The following is a 15569-nucleotide window of genomic DNA, read 5'->3' as shown; positions in this document are numbered from 1 at the left end:
AGGGCTGGAATTAGTTGTAAGTTAAGGTGTATGGGGCTGATTGAGTGACAGTTAGAGTTCTGATCTGACTCTGATGTGAGTGCAATGGCCAGAATGAGCTTTAGTTTTATGGGGAGGAATGACAGACGCCAATGCTGATGGTGGCAGGTCAGTTAAAGGGGCCTGGGCTAGGGTTAGGTTTTCCTGTGAGGGAAAGTCTATGCACATGATACGGTTACGGAGAGAATTTGGGTTCAATTCTGATGTTGGTGCGAGGGTGAGATTGAGGCTCAGGGTAAAAATGTGCTTCCTAGTCGGCAGCAATGTTGAAGGCGGAGTATCTAGTCCAGTGCTCGTTTCTAGGGTTAGGCTTAGGTGTTCAGTAAGATTTACAGGAACATAGAGTTACATTTAGAGTTCGCATCTGACACTGATGTGAGGGCGATAGCCAGACGGAGCTTCAGGTTTACTTTGCGGCAAGACAGACGTTGAAGCTGATGGCAACGTTTAGGTAAAGTGGCCAGGGTTAGAGATAGGGTATTGTGTTCTGTGAGGTGTACAGGAAGGATGGGGTGAAGGACAGACTTAGGGCTGGTCTCTGATGTAAGGGCAAGTTCGAGATTGAGGTTCAGGATTACGGTGAAGCGTGCCTGATACCAGAGGTTACGTTGAAAGGACAGGTAAAGAGTCATGGCTAAGTTTGAGATTAGTGGGTCATTCTGTTCTTCAGAAAGGATAAGTTAAGGATTAGGGTTAGGGTCCAGCTCTGATGTGAGTGCGACTCTGAAATTGCGTTTCAGTGTTGAGGAGGGCCCTTGGAGATATCGATGCAGACGTTTTGTGGATAGGCCAAGGATTCAGGGCTACGGTTAAAATTTTGTGTTCTCTCTGGTTTCCAGAGACATTAGCATTACGGAAAGAGTTAGGTTCTGGGTCTGATGTGACGGGGAGTGCAAGAAGTTGGATCAGGGTTATGGTGAGTCATGGATGTCGTCAATGTTCTAGGTGAGCTGTCAGGACCACTGGCAAGGGCTAGGCTTAGGGTTAGTTTTTTCGTTAGGTGTAGAGAGAGGGTATTGTTACATTTAGACATAGGGTCCTTCTCTTACGTTAGGGCGAATGTGCGATTCAGTTCCAGGATTACAGTGAGGCAATTGTGGTATCCATGGTGATTTTGGAGTTTCAGGCCACAGGTCCGCGCTAGGGTTAGGGTTATGTAATCGTAAAAGGGTATGGGGTTTACGTGGATATGGCTCAATTTTTGTTAATAATCTGATGTGAGGGCGATGGCCAGATTGATCTTGATCATCATGGTGTGACATAGGTGACGTCAATGCTGACGCTGAGGGTCCAGGTTAAGGGACCTTGGTTAGGGGTAGGCTTTTCTGTAAGGAAAAGTCTATGCAGAAGATATGGTCATGGACATAATTAGGGTGAAATTTTGATGTCAGGGCGAGTGTGAGGTCGAATCACTGGGTTGAGGGAGTCATAGGTGATATCAATGGTGAAGGCGAAATATCTGGTCCATGGATCGGGTCTAGGGTTAGGTTGAGGTGTTTGATAAGGTGTACGGGTGAGGTAGGGTTACAGTTAGATTCGGATCCATCTCTGATGTGAGGGCGAGTGGAAGATTGAGTTTCAGTTTTAAGGTGAGGTGTGGATGACATTAATGCTTAAGGTGAAGTGTCAGATCCTGACGAAAGGGCTAGGGCTGGCATTAGTCGTAAGTTAAGGTGTATGGGGCTGATTGAGTGACAGTTAGAGTTCTGATCTGACTCTGATGTGAGGGCAATGGCCAGAATGAGCTTCAGTTTTATGGGGAGGAATGAGAGACGTCAATGCTGATGGTGGCAGTTCAGTTAAAGGGGCCTGGGCTAGGGTTAGGGTTTCCTGTAAGGGAATGTCTATGCATATGACACGTTTACGGAGAGAATTAGGGTTCAATTCTGATGTCAGTGCGAGGGTGAGTTTGAGGCTCAGGGTAAAGATGTGTCTCCTAGTTGGCATCAATGTTGAAGGCAAAGAATCTAGCCAGGGCTCGGGCTTAGGGTTAGGTTTAGTTGGTCAGTAAGATTTACAGTAACATAGAGCTTCATTTAGGGTTAGCATCTGACTCTGATGTGAGGGTGATATCCAGATTGAGATTCATGTTTACAGTACGGCATGACAGACATTGAAGCTGATGGTGTCGGCTCAGGTAAAGTGGCCAGGGCTAGAGTTAGGGTATTGTGTTCTGTGAGGAGTAAAGGAAGGATAGGGGTATGGACAGATTTAGCGCTTGTCTCTGATGTGAGGGAAAGTGCGAGATTGAGGTTCAGGATTACGGTGAATGTGGGTCATGCCAATGTTTACGGTTAACGGACATGTCGAAGAGTCATGGCTAGGGTTTGGATTAGTGGGTCGTTCTGTTCTACAGTAAGGATAATTTTAGGATTGAGGGTAGGGTCCAGCTCTGATGTGAGTGCGAGTGTGAAATTGCGATTCAGTGTTGAGGAGGTCCCTGGGTGATGTCAATGGTGTCGTTGTGTGGATAGGCCCAGGACTCAGTGCTAGGGTTAAAATTTTCTGTTCTCTCTGGTTTCCGGATTCATTAGCATTATGGAAAGATTTAGGTTCTGGGTCTTATGTGCCGGGGAGTACAAGATGGTGGATCAGGTTAATGGTGTGGCATGGGTTACGTCAGTGGTCAAGGTGAGGTGTCAGGACCTCGGGCCAGGGCTAGGGTTATTGTTAGGTTTTTGGGAAGCTGTAGAGGAATGGTATTTTTACGTTTAGACATACGTTCCTTCTCCTTCGTTAGGGAGACTATGCGATTATGGTTCCAGGATTACAGTGAGGCAAGGTTGATATCCAAGGTGATGGTGGAGTTTCAGGAAACAGGTCCGCGCTAGGGTTAGGATTATGTAATCGTTAAACGGTATAGGGTTTACGTGGATACGGCTCGATTTTGGATCCTACTCTGATGTGAGGGCGAAGGCCAGATTGATCTTGATCATCATGGTGTGGCATAGGTGACATCAATGCTGACGCTGAGGATCCTGCTTAAGGGACCTTGTTTAGGGGTAGGGTTTTCAGTAAGGAAAAGTCTATGTGGAAGATATGGTTATGGACATAACTAGGGTGCAATTTGATGTCACGGCGAGTGTGAGGTCGAGTCACAGGATTGAGGGAGTCATAGGTGATATCAATGGTGAAGGCGAAATCTCTGGTCCATGGATCGGTTCTAGGGTTAGGTTGAGGTGTTTGATAAGGAGTATGGGTGATACAGGGTAACAGTTAGATTCGGATCCATCTCTGATGTGAGGGCGAGTGCAAGATTGAGTTTCATTTTAAGGTGAAGTTTGGGTGACACTAATGCTAAAGCTGAAGTCTCGGATCCTGATGCCAGGGCTAGGGCTGGAATTAGTTGTAAGTTAAGGTGTATGGGGCTGACTGAGTGACAGTTAGAGTTCTGATCTGACTCTGATGTGAGTGCAATGGCCAGAATGAGCTTTAGTTTTATGGGGAGGAATGACAGACGCCAATGCTGATGGTGGCAGGTCAGTTAAAGGGGCCTGGGCTAGGGTTAGGGTTTCCTGTGAGGGAAAGTCTATGCACATGATACGGTTACGGAGAGAATTTGGGTTCAATTCTGATGTTGGTGCGAGGGTGAGATTGAGGCTCAGGGTAAAAATGTGCCTCCTAGTCGGCAGCAATGTTGAAGGCGGAGTATCTAGTCCAGTGCTCGTGTCTAGGTTTAGGCTTAGGTGTTCAGTAAGATTTACAGGAACATAGAGTTACATTTAGAGTTCGCATCTGACACTGATGTGAGGGCGATGGCCAGACTGAGCTTCAGGTTTACTTTGCGGCATGAAAGACGTTGAAGCTGATGGCAACGTTTAGGTAAAGTGGCCAGGGTTAGAGATAGGGTATTGTGTACTGTGAGGTGTACAGGAAGGATGGGGTGAAGGATAGACTTAGGGCTGGTCTCTGATGTGAGGGCAATTTCGAGATTGAGGTTCAGGATTACGGTGAAGCGTGCCTGATGCCAGAGGTTACGTTGAAAGGACAGGTAAAGAGTCATGGCTAAGTTTGAGATTAGTGGGTCATTCTGTTCTTCAGAAAGGTTAAGTTAAAGATTAGGGTTAGGGTCCAGCTCTGATGTGAGTGCGACTCTGAAATTGCATTTCAGTGTTGAGGAGGGCCCTTGGAGATGTCGATGCTGACGTTTTGTGGATAGGCCCAGGATTCAGTGCTAGGGTTAAAATTTTGTGTTCTCTCTGGTTTCCAGAGACATTAGCATTACGGAAAGAGTTAGGTTCTGGGTCTGATGTGACGGGGAGTGCAAGATGTTGGATCAGGGTTATGGTGAGTCATGGGTGACGTCAATGTTCCAGGTGAGCTGTCAATACCACTGGCCAGGGCTAGGCTTAGGGTTAGGTGTTTCGTTAGTTGTAGAGAGAGGGTGTTGTTACATTTAGACATAGGGTATTTCTCTTACGTTAGGGCGAATGTTCGCTTCCGTTCCAGGATTACAGTGAGGCAAGTGTGGTATCCATGGTGATTTTGGAGTTTCAGGCCACAGGTCCGCGCTAGCGTTAGGGTTATGTAATCGTAAAAGGGTATGGGGTTTACGTGGATATGGCTCAATTTTGGATCCTAATCTGATTTGAGGGCGATGGCCAGATTGATCTTGATCATAATGGTGTGACATAGGTTTCGTCAATGCTGACTCTGAGGGTCCAGGTTAAAGGACCTTGGTTAGGGGTAGGCTTTTCTGTAAGGAAAAGTCTATGCAGAAGATATTGTTATGGACATAACTAGGGTGATATTTTGATGTCAGGGTGAGTGTGAGGTCGAGTCACATGGTTGAGGGAGTCATAGGTGATATCAATGGTGAAGGCGAAATATCTGGTCCATGGATCGGGTCTAGGGTTAGGTTGAGGTGTTTGATACGGAGTACGGGTGAGATAGGGTTACAGTTAGATTCGGAACCATCTCTGATGTGAGGGCGCGTGGAAGATTGAGTTTCAGTTTTTAGGTGAGGTGTGGATGACATTAATGCTTAAGGAGAAGTGTCAGATCCTGACGAAAGGGCTAGGGCTGGTATTAGTCGTAAGTTAAGGTGTATGGGGCTGATTGAGTGATAGTTAGAGTTCTAATCTGACTCTGATGTGAGGGCAATGGCCAGAATGAGCTTCAGTTTTATGGGGAGGAATGACAGACGGCAATGCTAATGGTGGCAGTTCAGTTAAAGGGGCCTGGGCTAGGGATACGGTTTCCTGTAAGGGAATGTCTATGCATATGATACGTTTACGGAGAGAATTAGGGTTCAATTCTGATGTGAGTGCGAGGGTGAGATTGAGGCTCAGAGTAAAGATGTATCTCCAAGTTGGCATCAATGTTGAAGGCAAAGAATCTAGCCAGGGCTCGGGCTTAGGGTTAGGTTTAGTTGGTCAGTAAGATTTACAGTAACATAGAGCTTTATTTAGAGTTAGCATCTGACTCTGATGTGAGGGTGATATCCAGTTTGAGCTTCATGTTTACAGTACGGCATGACAGACATTGAAGCTGACGGTGTCGGCTCAGGTAAAGTGGCTAGGGCTAGAGTTTGTGTATTGTGTTCTGTGAGGAGTACAGGAAGGATAGGGGTATGGACAGACTTAACGCTTGTCTCTGATGTGAGGGCAAGTGCGAGATTGAGTTTCAGGATTACGGTGAATGGTGGGTAATGCCAATGTTTACGGTTAATGGACAGGTCCAAGATTCATGGCTAGGGTTTGGATTATTGGGTCGTTCTGTTCTACAGAAAGGATAATTTTAGGATTGAGTGTAGGGTCCAGCTCTGATGTGAGTGCGAGTGTGAAATTGCAATTCAGTGTTGAGGAGGTCCCTGGGTGATGTCAATGGTGTCGTTGTGGGGATAGACCCAGGACTCAGTGCTAGGGTTAAAATTTTGTGTTCTCTCTGGTTTCTGGATACATTAGCGTTATGGAAAGATTTAGGTACTGGGTCTGATGTGACGGGGAGTGCAAGATGGTGGATCAGGTTTATGGTGCGGCATGGGTGACGTCAGTGGTCAAGGTGTGGTGTCAGGACCTCGGGCCAGGGCTAGGGTTAGGTTTAGGTTTTTGGGATGCTGTAGAGGAATGGTATTGTTACGTTTAGACTTAGGTTCCTTCTCTTACGTTAGGGAGAGTATGCGATTATGGTTCCATGATTATAGTGAGGCAAGGGTGATATCCAAGGTGTTGGTGGAGTTTCAGGAAACAGGTCCGCGCTAAGGTTAGGGTTATGTAATCGTTAAACGATATAGGGTTTACGTGGATACGGCTCGATTTTGGATCCTACTCTGATGTGAGGGCGAAGGCCAGATTGATCTTGATCATCATGGTGTGGCATAGGTGACATCAATGCTGACGCTGAGGATCCAGCTTAAGGGACCTTGTTTAGGGGTAGGGATTTCAGTAAGGAAAAGTCTTTTAGGAAGATATGGTGATGGACATAATTAGAGTGCAATATGATGTCACGGCGATTGTGAAGTCGAGTCACAGGGTTCAGGGAGTCATAGGTGTTATCAATGGTGAAGGTGAAATCTCCGGTCCATGGATCGGTTCTAGGGTTAGGTTGAGGTGTTTGATAAGGAGTACGGGTTATTCAGGGTAACAGTTAGATTCGGATCTATCTCTGATGTGAGGACGAGTGCAAGATTGAGTTTCATTTTAAGGTGAAGTTTGGGTGACACTAATGCTAAAGCTGATGTGTCGGATCCTGACGCCAGGGCTAGGGCTGGAATTAGTTGTAAGTTAAGGTGTATGGGGCTGATTGAGTGACAGTTAGAGTTCTGATCTGACTCTGATGTGAGTGCAATGGCCAGAATGAGCTTTAGTTTTATGGGGAGGAATGACAGACGCCAATGCTGATGGTGGCATGTCAGTTAAAGGGGCCTGGGCTAGGGTTAGGGTTTCCTGTGAGGGAAAGTCTGTGCATATGATACGGTTACGGAGAGAATTTGGGTTCAATTCTGATGTTGGTGCGAGGGTGAGATTGAGGCTCAGGGTAAAAATGTGCTTCCTATTCGCAGCAATGTTGAAGGCGGAGTATCTAGTCCAGTGCTCGTTTCTAGGGTTAGGCTTAGGTGTTCAGTAAGATTTACAGGAACATAGAGTTACATTTAGAGTTCGCATCTGACACTGATGTGAGGGCGATAGCCAGACGGAGCTTCAGGTTTACTTTGCGGCAAGACAGACGTTGAAGCTGATGGCAACGTTTAGGTAAAGTGGCCAGGGTTAGAGATAGGGTATTGTGTTCTGTGAGGTGTACAGGAAGGATGGGGTGAAGGACAGACTTAGGGCTGGTCTCTGATGTAAGGGCAAGTTCGAGATTGAGGTTCAGGATTACGGTGAAGCGTGCCTGATACCAGAGGTTACGTTGAAAGGACAGGTAAAGAGTCATGGCTAAGTTTGAGATTAGTGGGTCATTCTGTTCTTCAGAAAGGATAAGTTAAGGATTAGGGTTAGGGTCCAGCTCTGATGTGAGTGCAACTCTGAAATTGCGTTTCAGTGTTGAGGAGGGCCCTTGGAGATATCGATGCAGACGTTTTGTGGATAGGCCCAGGATTCAGGGCTACGGTTAAAATTTTGTGTTCTCTCTGGTTTCCAGAGACATTAGCATTACGGAAAGAGTTAGGTTCTGGGTCTGATGTGACGGGGAGTGCAAGAAGTTGGATCAGGGTTATGGTGAGTCATGGGTGTCGTCAATGTTCTAGGTGAGCTGTCAGGACCACTGGCCAGGGCTAGGCTTTGGGTTAGTTTTTTCGTTAGGTGTAGAGAGAGGGTATTGTTACATTTAGACATAGGGTCCTTCTCTTACGTTAGGGCGAATGTGCGATTCAGTTCCAGGATTACAGTGAGGCAATTGTGGTATCCATGGTGATTTTGGAGTTTCAGGCCACAGGTCCGCGCTAGGGTTAGGGTTATGTAATCGTAAAAGGGTATGGGGTTTACGTGGATATGGCTCAATTTTTGTTCCTAATCTGATGTTAGGGCGATGGCCAGATTGATCTTGATCATCATGGTGTGACATAGGTGACGTCAATGCTGACGCTGAGGGTCCAGGTTAAGGGACCTTGGTTAGGGGTAGGCTTTTCTGTAAGGAAAAGTCTATGCAGAAGATATGGTCATGGACATAATTAGGGTGAAATTTTGATGTCAGGGCGAGTGTGAGGTCGAATCACTGGGTTGAGGGAGTCATAGGTGATATCAATGGTGAAGGCGAAATATCTGGTCCATGGATCGGGTCTAGGGTTAGGTTGAGGTGTTTGATAAGGAGTACGGGTGAGATAGGTTTACAGTTAGATTCGGATCCATCTCTGATGTGAGGGCGAGTGGAAGATTGAGTTTCAGTTTTAAGGTGAGGTGTGGATGACATTAATGCTTAAGGTGAAGTGTCAGATCCTGACGAAAGGGCTAGGGCTGGCATTAGTCGTAAGTTAAGGTGTATGGGGCTGATTGAGTGACAGTTAGAGTTCTGATCTGACTCTGATGTGAGGGCAATGGCCAGAATGAGCTTCAGTTTTATGGGGAGGAATGAGAGACGTCAATGCTGATGGTGGCAGTTCAGTTAAAGGGGCCTGGGCTAGGGTTAGGGTTTCCTGTAAGGGAATGTCTATGCATATGATACGTTTACGGAGAGAATTAGGGTTCAATTCTGATGTGAGTGCGAGGGTGAGATTGAGGATCAGGGTAAAGATGTGTCTCCTAGTTGGCATCAATGTTGAAGGCAAAGAATCTAGCCAGGGCTCGGGCTTAGGGTTAGGTTTAGTTGGTCAGTAAGATTTACAGTAACATAGAGCTTCATTTAGAGTTAGCATCTGACTCTGATGTGAGGGTGATATCCAGATTGAGATTCATGTTTACAGTATGGCATGACAGACATTGAAGCTGATGGTGTCGGCTCAGGTAAAGTGGCCAGGGCTAGAGTTAGGGTATTGTGTTCTGTGAGGAGTAAAGGAAGGATAGGGGTATGGACAGATTTAGCGCTTGTCTCTGATGTGAGGGAAAGTGCGAGATTGAGGTTCAGGATTACGGTGAATGTGGGTCATGCCAATGTTTACGGTTAACGGACATGTCGAAGAGTCATGGCTAGGGTTTGGATTAGTGGGTCGTTCTGTTCTACAGTAATGATAATTTTAGGATTGAGGGTAGGGTCCAGCTCTGATGTGAGTGCGAGTGTGAAATTGCGATTCAGTGTTGAGGAGGTCCCTGGGTGATGTCAATGGTGTCGTTGTGTGGATAGGCCCAGGACTCAGTGCTAGGGTTAAAATTTTCTGTTCTCTCTGGTTTCCGGATTCATTAGCATTATGGAAAGATTTAGGTTCTGGGTCTGATGTGCCGGGGAGTGCAAGATGGTGGATCAGGTTAATGGTGTGGCATGGGTTACGTCAGTGGTCAAGGTGAGGTGTCAGGACCTTTGGCCAGGGCTAGGCTTAGGGTTAGGTGTTTCGTTAGTTGTAGAGAGAGGGTGTTGTTACATTTAGACATAGGGTATTTCTCTTACGTTAGGGCGAATGTTCATTACGTCCATTACAGTGCATTACGTGGATACGGCTCGATTTTGGATCCTAATCTGATTTGAGGGCGATGGCCAGATTGATCTTGATCATCATGGTGAGACATAGGTTTCGTCAATGCTGACTCTGAGGGTCCAGGTTAAAGGACCTTGGTTAGGGGTAGGCTTTTCTGTAAGGAAAAGTCTATGCAGAAGTTATGGTTATGGACATATCTAGGGTGATATTTTGATGTCAGGGTGAGTGTGAGGTCGAGTCACAGGGTTGAGGGAGTCATAGGTGATATCAATGGTGAAGGCGAAATATCTGGTCCATGGATTGGGTCTAGGGTTAGGTTGAGGTGTTTGATAAGGAGTACGGGTGAGATAGGGTTACAGTTAGATTCGGAACCATCTCTGATGTGAGGGCGCGTGGAAGATTGAGTTTCAGTTTTTAGGTGAGGTGTGGATGACATTAATGCTTAAGGTGAAGTGTCAGATCCTGACGAAAGGGCTAGGGCTGGTATTAGTCATAAGTTAAGGTGTATGGGGCTGATTGAGTGATAGTTAGAGTTCTGATCTGACTCTGATGTGAGGGCAATGGCCAGAATGAGCTTCAGTTTTATGGGGAGGAATGACAGACGGCAATGCTGATGGTGACAGTTCAGTTAAAGGGGCCTGGGCTAGGGTTAGGGTTTCCTGTAAGGGAATGTCTATGCATATGATACGTTTACGGAGAGAATTAGGGTTCAATTCTGATGTGAGTGCGAGGGTGAGATTGAGGCTCAGGGTAAAGATGTATCTCCTAATTGGCATCAATGTTGAAGGCAAAGAATCTAGCCAGGGCTCGGGCTTAGGGTTAGGTTTAGTTGGTCAGTAAGATTTACAGTAACATAGAGCTTTATTTAGAGTTAGCATCTGACTCTGATGTGAGGGTGATATCCAGTTTGAGCTTCATGTTTACAGTACGGCATGACAGACATTGAAGCTGATGGTGTCGGCTCAGGTAAAGTGGCCAGGGCTAGAGTTTGTGTATTGTGCACTGTGAGGAGTACAGGAAGGATAGGGGTATGGACAGACTTAACGCTTGTCTCTGATGTGAGGGCAAGTGCGAGATTGAGTTTCAGGATTACGGTGAATGGTGGGTAATGCCAATGTTTACGGTTAATGGACAGGTCCAAGAGTCATGGCTAGGGTTTGGATTATTGGGTCGTTCTGTTCTACAGAAAGGATAATTTTAGGATTGAGTGTAGGGTCCAGCTCTGATGTGAGTGCGAGTGTGAAATTACAATTCAGTGTTGAGGAGGTCCCTGGGTGATGTCAATGGTGTCGTTGTGTGGATAGGCCCAGGACTCAGTGCTAGGGTTAAAATTTTGTGTTCTCTCTGGTTTCTGGATACATTAGCATTATGGAAAGATTTAGGTTCTGGTTCTGATGTGACGGGGAGTGCAAGATGGTGGATCAGGTTTATGGTGCGGCATGGGTGACGTCAGTGGTCAAGGTGAGGTGTCAGGACCTCGGTCCAGGGCTAGGGTTTTTTTTAGGTTTTTGGGATGCTGTAGAGGAATGGTATTGTTACGTTTAGACTTAGGTTCCTTCTCTTACGTTAGGGAGACTATGCGATTATGGTTCCAGGATTACAGTGAGGCAAGGGTGATATCCAAGGTGATGGTCAGTTTCAGGAAACAGGTCCACGCTAAGGTTAGGGTTATGTAATCGTTAAACGGTATGGGGTTTACGTGGATACGGCTCGATTTTGGATCCTACTCTGATGTGAGGGCGAAGGCCAGATTGATCTTGATCATCATGGTGTGGCATAGGTGACATCAATGCTGACGCTGAGGATCCAGCTTAAGGGACCTTGTTTAGGGGTAGGGATTTCAGTAAGGAAAAGTCTATTAGGAAGATATGGTGATGGACATAATTAGAGTGCAATATGATGTCACGGCGAGTGAGAGGTCGAGTCACAGGGTTCAGGGAGTCATAGGTGTTATCAATGGTGAAGGTGAAATCTCCGGTCCATGGATCGGTTCTAGGGTTAGGTTGAGGTGTTTGATAAGGAGTACGGGTTATTCAGGGTAACAGTTAGATTCGGATCCATCTCTGATGTGAGGGCGAGTGCAAGATTGAGTTTCATTTTAAGGTGAAGTTTGGGTGACACTAATGCTAAAGCAGAAGTGTCGGATCCTGACGCCAGGGCTAGGGCTGGAATTAGTTGTAAGTTAAGGTGTATGGGGCTGATTGAGTGACAGTTAGAGTTCTGATCTGACTCTGATGTGAGTGCAATGGCCAGAATGAGCTTTAGTTTTATGGGGAGGAATGACAGACGCCAATGCTGATGGTGGCAGGTCAGTTAAAGGGGCCTGGGCTAGGGTTAGGGTTTCCTGTGAGGGAAAGTCTATGCACATGATACGGTTACGGAGAGAATTTGGGTTCAATTCTGATGTTGGTGCGAGGGTGAGATTGAGGCTCAGGGTAAAAATGTGCTTCCTAGTCGGCAGCAATGTTGAAGGCGGAGTATCTAGTCCAGTGCTCGTTTCTAGGGTTATGCTTAGGTGTTCAGTAAGATTTACAGGAACATAGAATTACATTTAGAGTTCGCATCTGACACTGATGTGAGGGCGATAGCCAGACGGAGATTCAGGTTTACTTTGCGGCAAGACAGACGTTGAAGCTGATGGCAACGTTTAGGTAAAGTGGCCAGGGTTAGAGATAGGGTATTGTGTTCTGTGAGGTGTACAGGAAGGATGGGGTGAAGGACAGACTTAGGGCTGGTCTCTGATGTAAGGGCAAGTTCGAGATTGAGGTACAGGATTACGATGAAGCTTGCCTGATTCCAGAGGTTACGTTGAAAGGACAGGTAAAGGGTCATGGCTAAGTTTGAGATTAGTGGGTCATTCTGTTCTTCAGAAAGGATAAGTTAAGGATTAGGGTTAGGGTCCAGCTCTGATGTGAGTGCGACTCTGAAATTGCGTTTCAGTGTTGAGGAGGGCCCTTGAAGATATCGATGCAGACGTTTTGTGGATAGGCCAAGGATTCAGGGCTACGGTTAAAATTTTGTGTTCTCTCTGGTTTCCAGAGACATTAGTATTACGGAAAGAGTTAGGTTCTGGGTCTGATGTGACGGGGAGTGCAAGAAGTTGGATCAGGGTTATGGTGAGTCATGGGTGTCGTCAATGTTGTAGGTGAGCTGTCAGGACCACTGGCCAGGGCTAGGCTTAGGGTTAGTTTTTTCGTTAGGTGTAGAGAGAGGGTATTGTTACATTTAGACATAGGGTCCTTCTCTTACGTTAGGGCGAATGTGCGATTCAGCTTCCAGGATTACAGTGAGGCAATTGTGGTATCCATGGTGATTTTGGAGTTTCAGGCCACAGGTCCGCGCTAGGGTTAGGGTTATGTAATCGTAAAAGGGTATGGGGTTTACGTGGATATGGCTCAATTTTTGTTCCTAATCTGATGTTAGGGCGATGGCCAGATTGATCTTGATCATCATGGTGTGACATAGGTGACGTCAATGCTGACGCTGAGGGTCCAGGTTAAGGGACCTTGGTTAGGGGTAGGCTTTTCTGTAAGGAAAAGTCTATGCAGAAGATATGGTCATGGACATAATTAGGGTGAAATTTTGATGTCAGGGCGAGTGTGAGGTCGAATCACTGGGTTGAGGGAGTCATAGGTGATATCAATGGTGAAGGCGAAATATCTGGTCCATGGATCGGGTCTAGGGTTAGGTTGAGGTGTTTGATAAGGAGTACAGGTGAGATAGGGTTACAGTTAGATTCGGATCCATCTCTGATGTGAGGGCGAGTGGAAGATTGAGTTTCAGTTTTAAGGTGAGGTGTGGATGACATTAATGCTTAAGGTGAAGTGTCAGATCCTGACGAAAGGGCTAGGGCTGGCATTAGTCGTAAGTTAAGGTGTATGGGGCTGATTGAGTGACAGTTAGAGTTCTGATCTGACTCTGATGTGAGGGCAATGGCCAGAATGAGCTTCAGTTTTATGGGGAGGAATGACAGACGTCAATGCTGATGGTGGCAGATCAGTTAAAGGGGCCTGGGCTAGGGTTAGGGTTTCCTGTAAGGGAATGTCTATGCATATGATACGTTTACGGAGAGAATTAGGGTTCAATTCTGATGTGAGTGCGAGGGTGAGATTGAGGATCAGGGTAAAGATGTGTCTCCTAGTTGGCATCAATGTTGAAGGCAAAGAATCTAGCCAGGGCTCGGGCTTAGGGTTAGGTTTAGTTGGTCAGTAAGATTTACAGTCACATACAGCTTTATTTAGAGTTAGCATCTGACTCTGATGTGAGGGTGATATCCAGATTGAGCTTCATGTTTACGGTACGGCATGACAGACATTGAAGCTGATGGTGTCGGCTCAGGTAAAGTGGCCAGGGCTAGAGTTAGGGTATTGTGTTCTGTGTGGAGTACAGGAAGGATAGGGGAATGGACAGACTTAGCGCTTGTCTCTGATGTGAGGGCAAGTGCGAGATTGAGGTTCAGGATTACGGTGAATGGTGGGTAATGCCAATGTTTACGGTTAATGGACAGGTCCACGAGTCATGGCTAGGGTTTGGATTAGTGGGTCGTTCTGTTCTACAGAAAGGATAATTTTAGCATTGAGTGTAGGGTCCAGCTCTGATGTGAGTGCGAGTGTGAAATTGCGATTAAGTGTTGAGGAGGTCCCTGGGTGATGTCAATGGTGTCGTTGTGTGCATAGGCCCAGGACTCAGTGCTAGGGTTAAAATTTTGTGTTCTCTCTGGTTTCCGGATACATTAGCATTATGGAAAGTTTAAGGTTCTGGGTCTGATGTGACGGGGAGTGCAAGATGGTGGATCAGGGTAATGGTGAGGCATGGGTGACGTCATTAGTCAAGGTGAGGTGTCAGGACCTCGGGCCAGGGCTAGGGTTAGGGTTAGGTTTTTGGGAAGCTGTAGAGGAATGGTATTGTTTCGTTTAGATTTTGGTTCCTTCTCTTATGTTAGGGAGACTATGCGATTATGGTTCCAGGATTACAGTGAGGCAAGGCTGATATCCAAGTTGATGGTGGAGTATCAGGAAACAGATGCGCGCTAAGGTTAGGGTTATGTAATCATTAAACTGTATAGGGTTTACGTGGATACGGCTCGATTTTGGATTCTACTCTGATGTGACTGTGAAGGCCAGATTGATATTGATCATCATGGTGTGGCGTAGGTGACATCAATGCTGACGCTGAGGATCCAGCTTAATAGACCTTGTTTATGGGTAGGGTTTTCAGTACGGAAAAGTCTATGAGGAAGATATGGTTATGGACATAATTAGGTTGCAATTTGATGTCAGTGCGAGTGTGAGGTCGAGTCACAGGGTTGAGGGATTCATAGGTGATATCAATGGTGAAGGCGTAATCTCTGTTCATTGGATCGGTTCTAGGGTTAGGTTGAGGTGTTTGATAAGGAGTACGGGTGATACAGGGTAACAGTAAGATTCGGATCCATCTCTGATATGAGGGCGAGTGCAAGATTGCGTTTCAATTTAAGGTGAAGTGTGGGTGACACTAATGCTAAAGGTGAAGTGACGGATCCTGACGCCTGGGCTAGGGCTGGAATTAGTTGTAATTTAAGGTGTATGGGGCTGATTGAGTGACAGTTAGAGTTCTGATCTGACTCTGATGTGAGTGCAATGGCCAGAATGAGCTTTAGTTTTATGGGGAGGAAGGACAGACGCCAATGATGATGGTGGCAGTTCAGTTAAAGAGGCCTGGGCTAGGGTTAGGGTTTCCTGTGAGGGAAAGTCTATGCATATGACACGGTTACGGAGAGAATTTGGGTTCAATTCTGATGTGGGTGCGAGGGTGAGATTGAGGCTCAGGGTAAAAATGTGCCTCCTAGTCGGTAGCAATGTTGAAGGCTGAGTATCTTGTCCAGTGCTCGTGTCTAGGGTTAGGCTTAGGTGTTCAGTAAGATTTACAGGAACATAGAGTTACATTTAGAGTTCGCATCTGACACTGATGTGAGGGCGATGGCCATACTGAGCTTCAGGTTTACTTTGCGGCATGACAGACTTTGAAGCTGATGGCAACGTTTAGG

The sequence above is a fragment of the Manis pentadactyla genome, chromosome 1 (assembly GCF_030020395.1).
Source record: "Manis pentadactyla isolate mManPen7 chromosome 1, mManPen7.hap1, whole genome shotgun sequence".
Lineage (NCBI taxonomy): Eukaryota > Metazoa > Chordata > Mammalia > Pholidota > Manidae > Manis > Manis pentadactyla.
The sequence above is the reverse complement of the archived record's forward strand: the minus strand, read 5'-3'. Positions refer to the sequence as shown.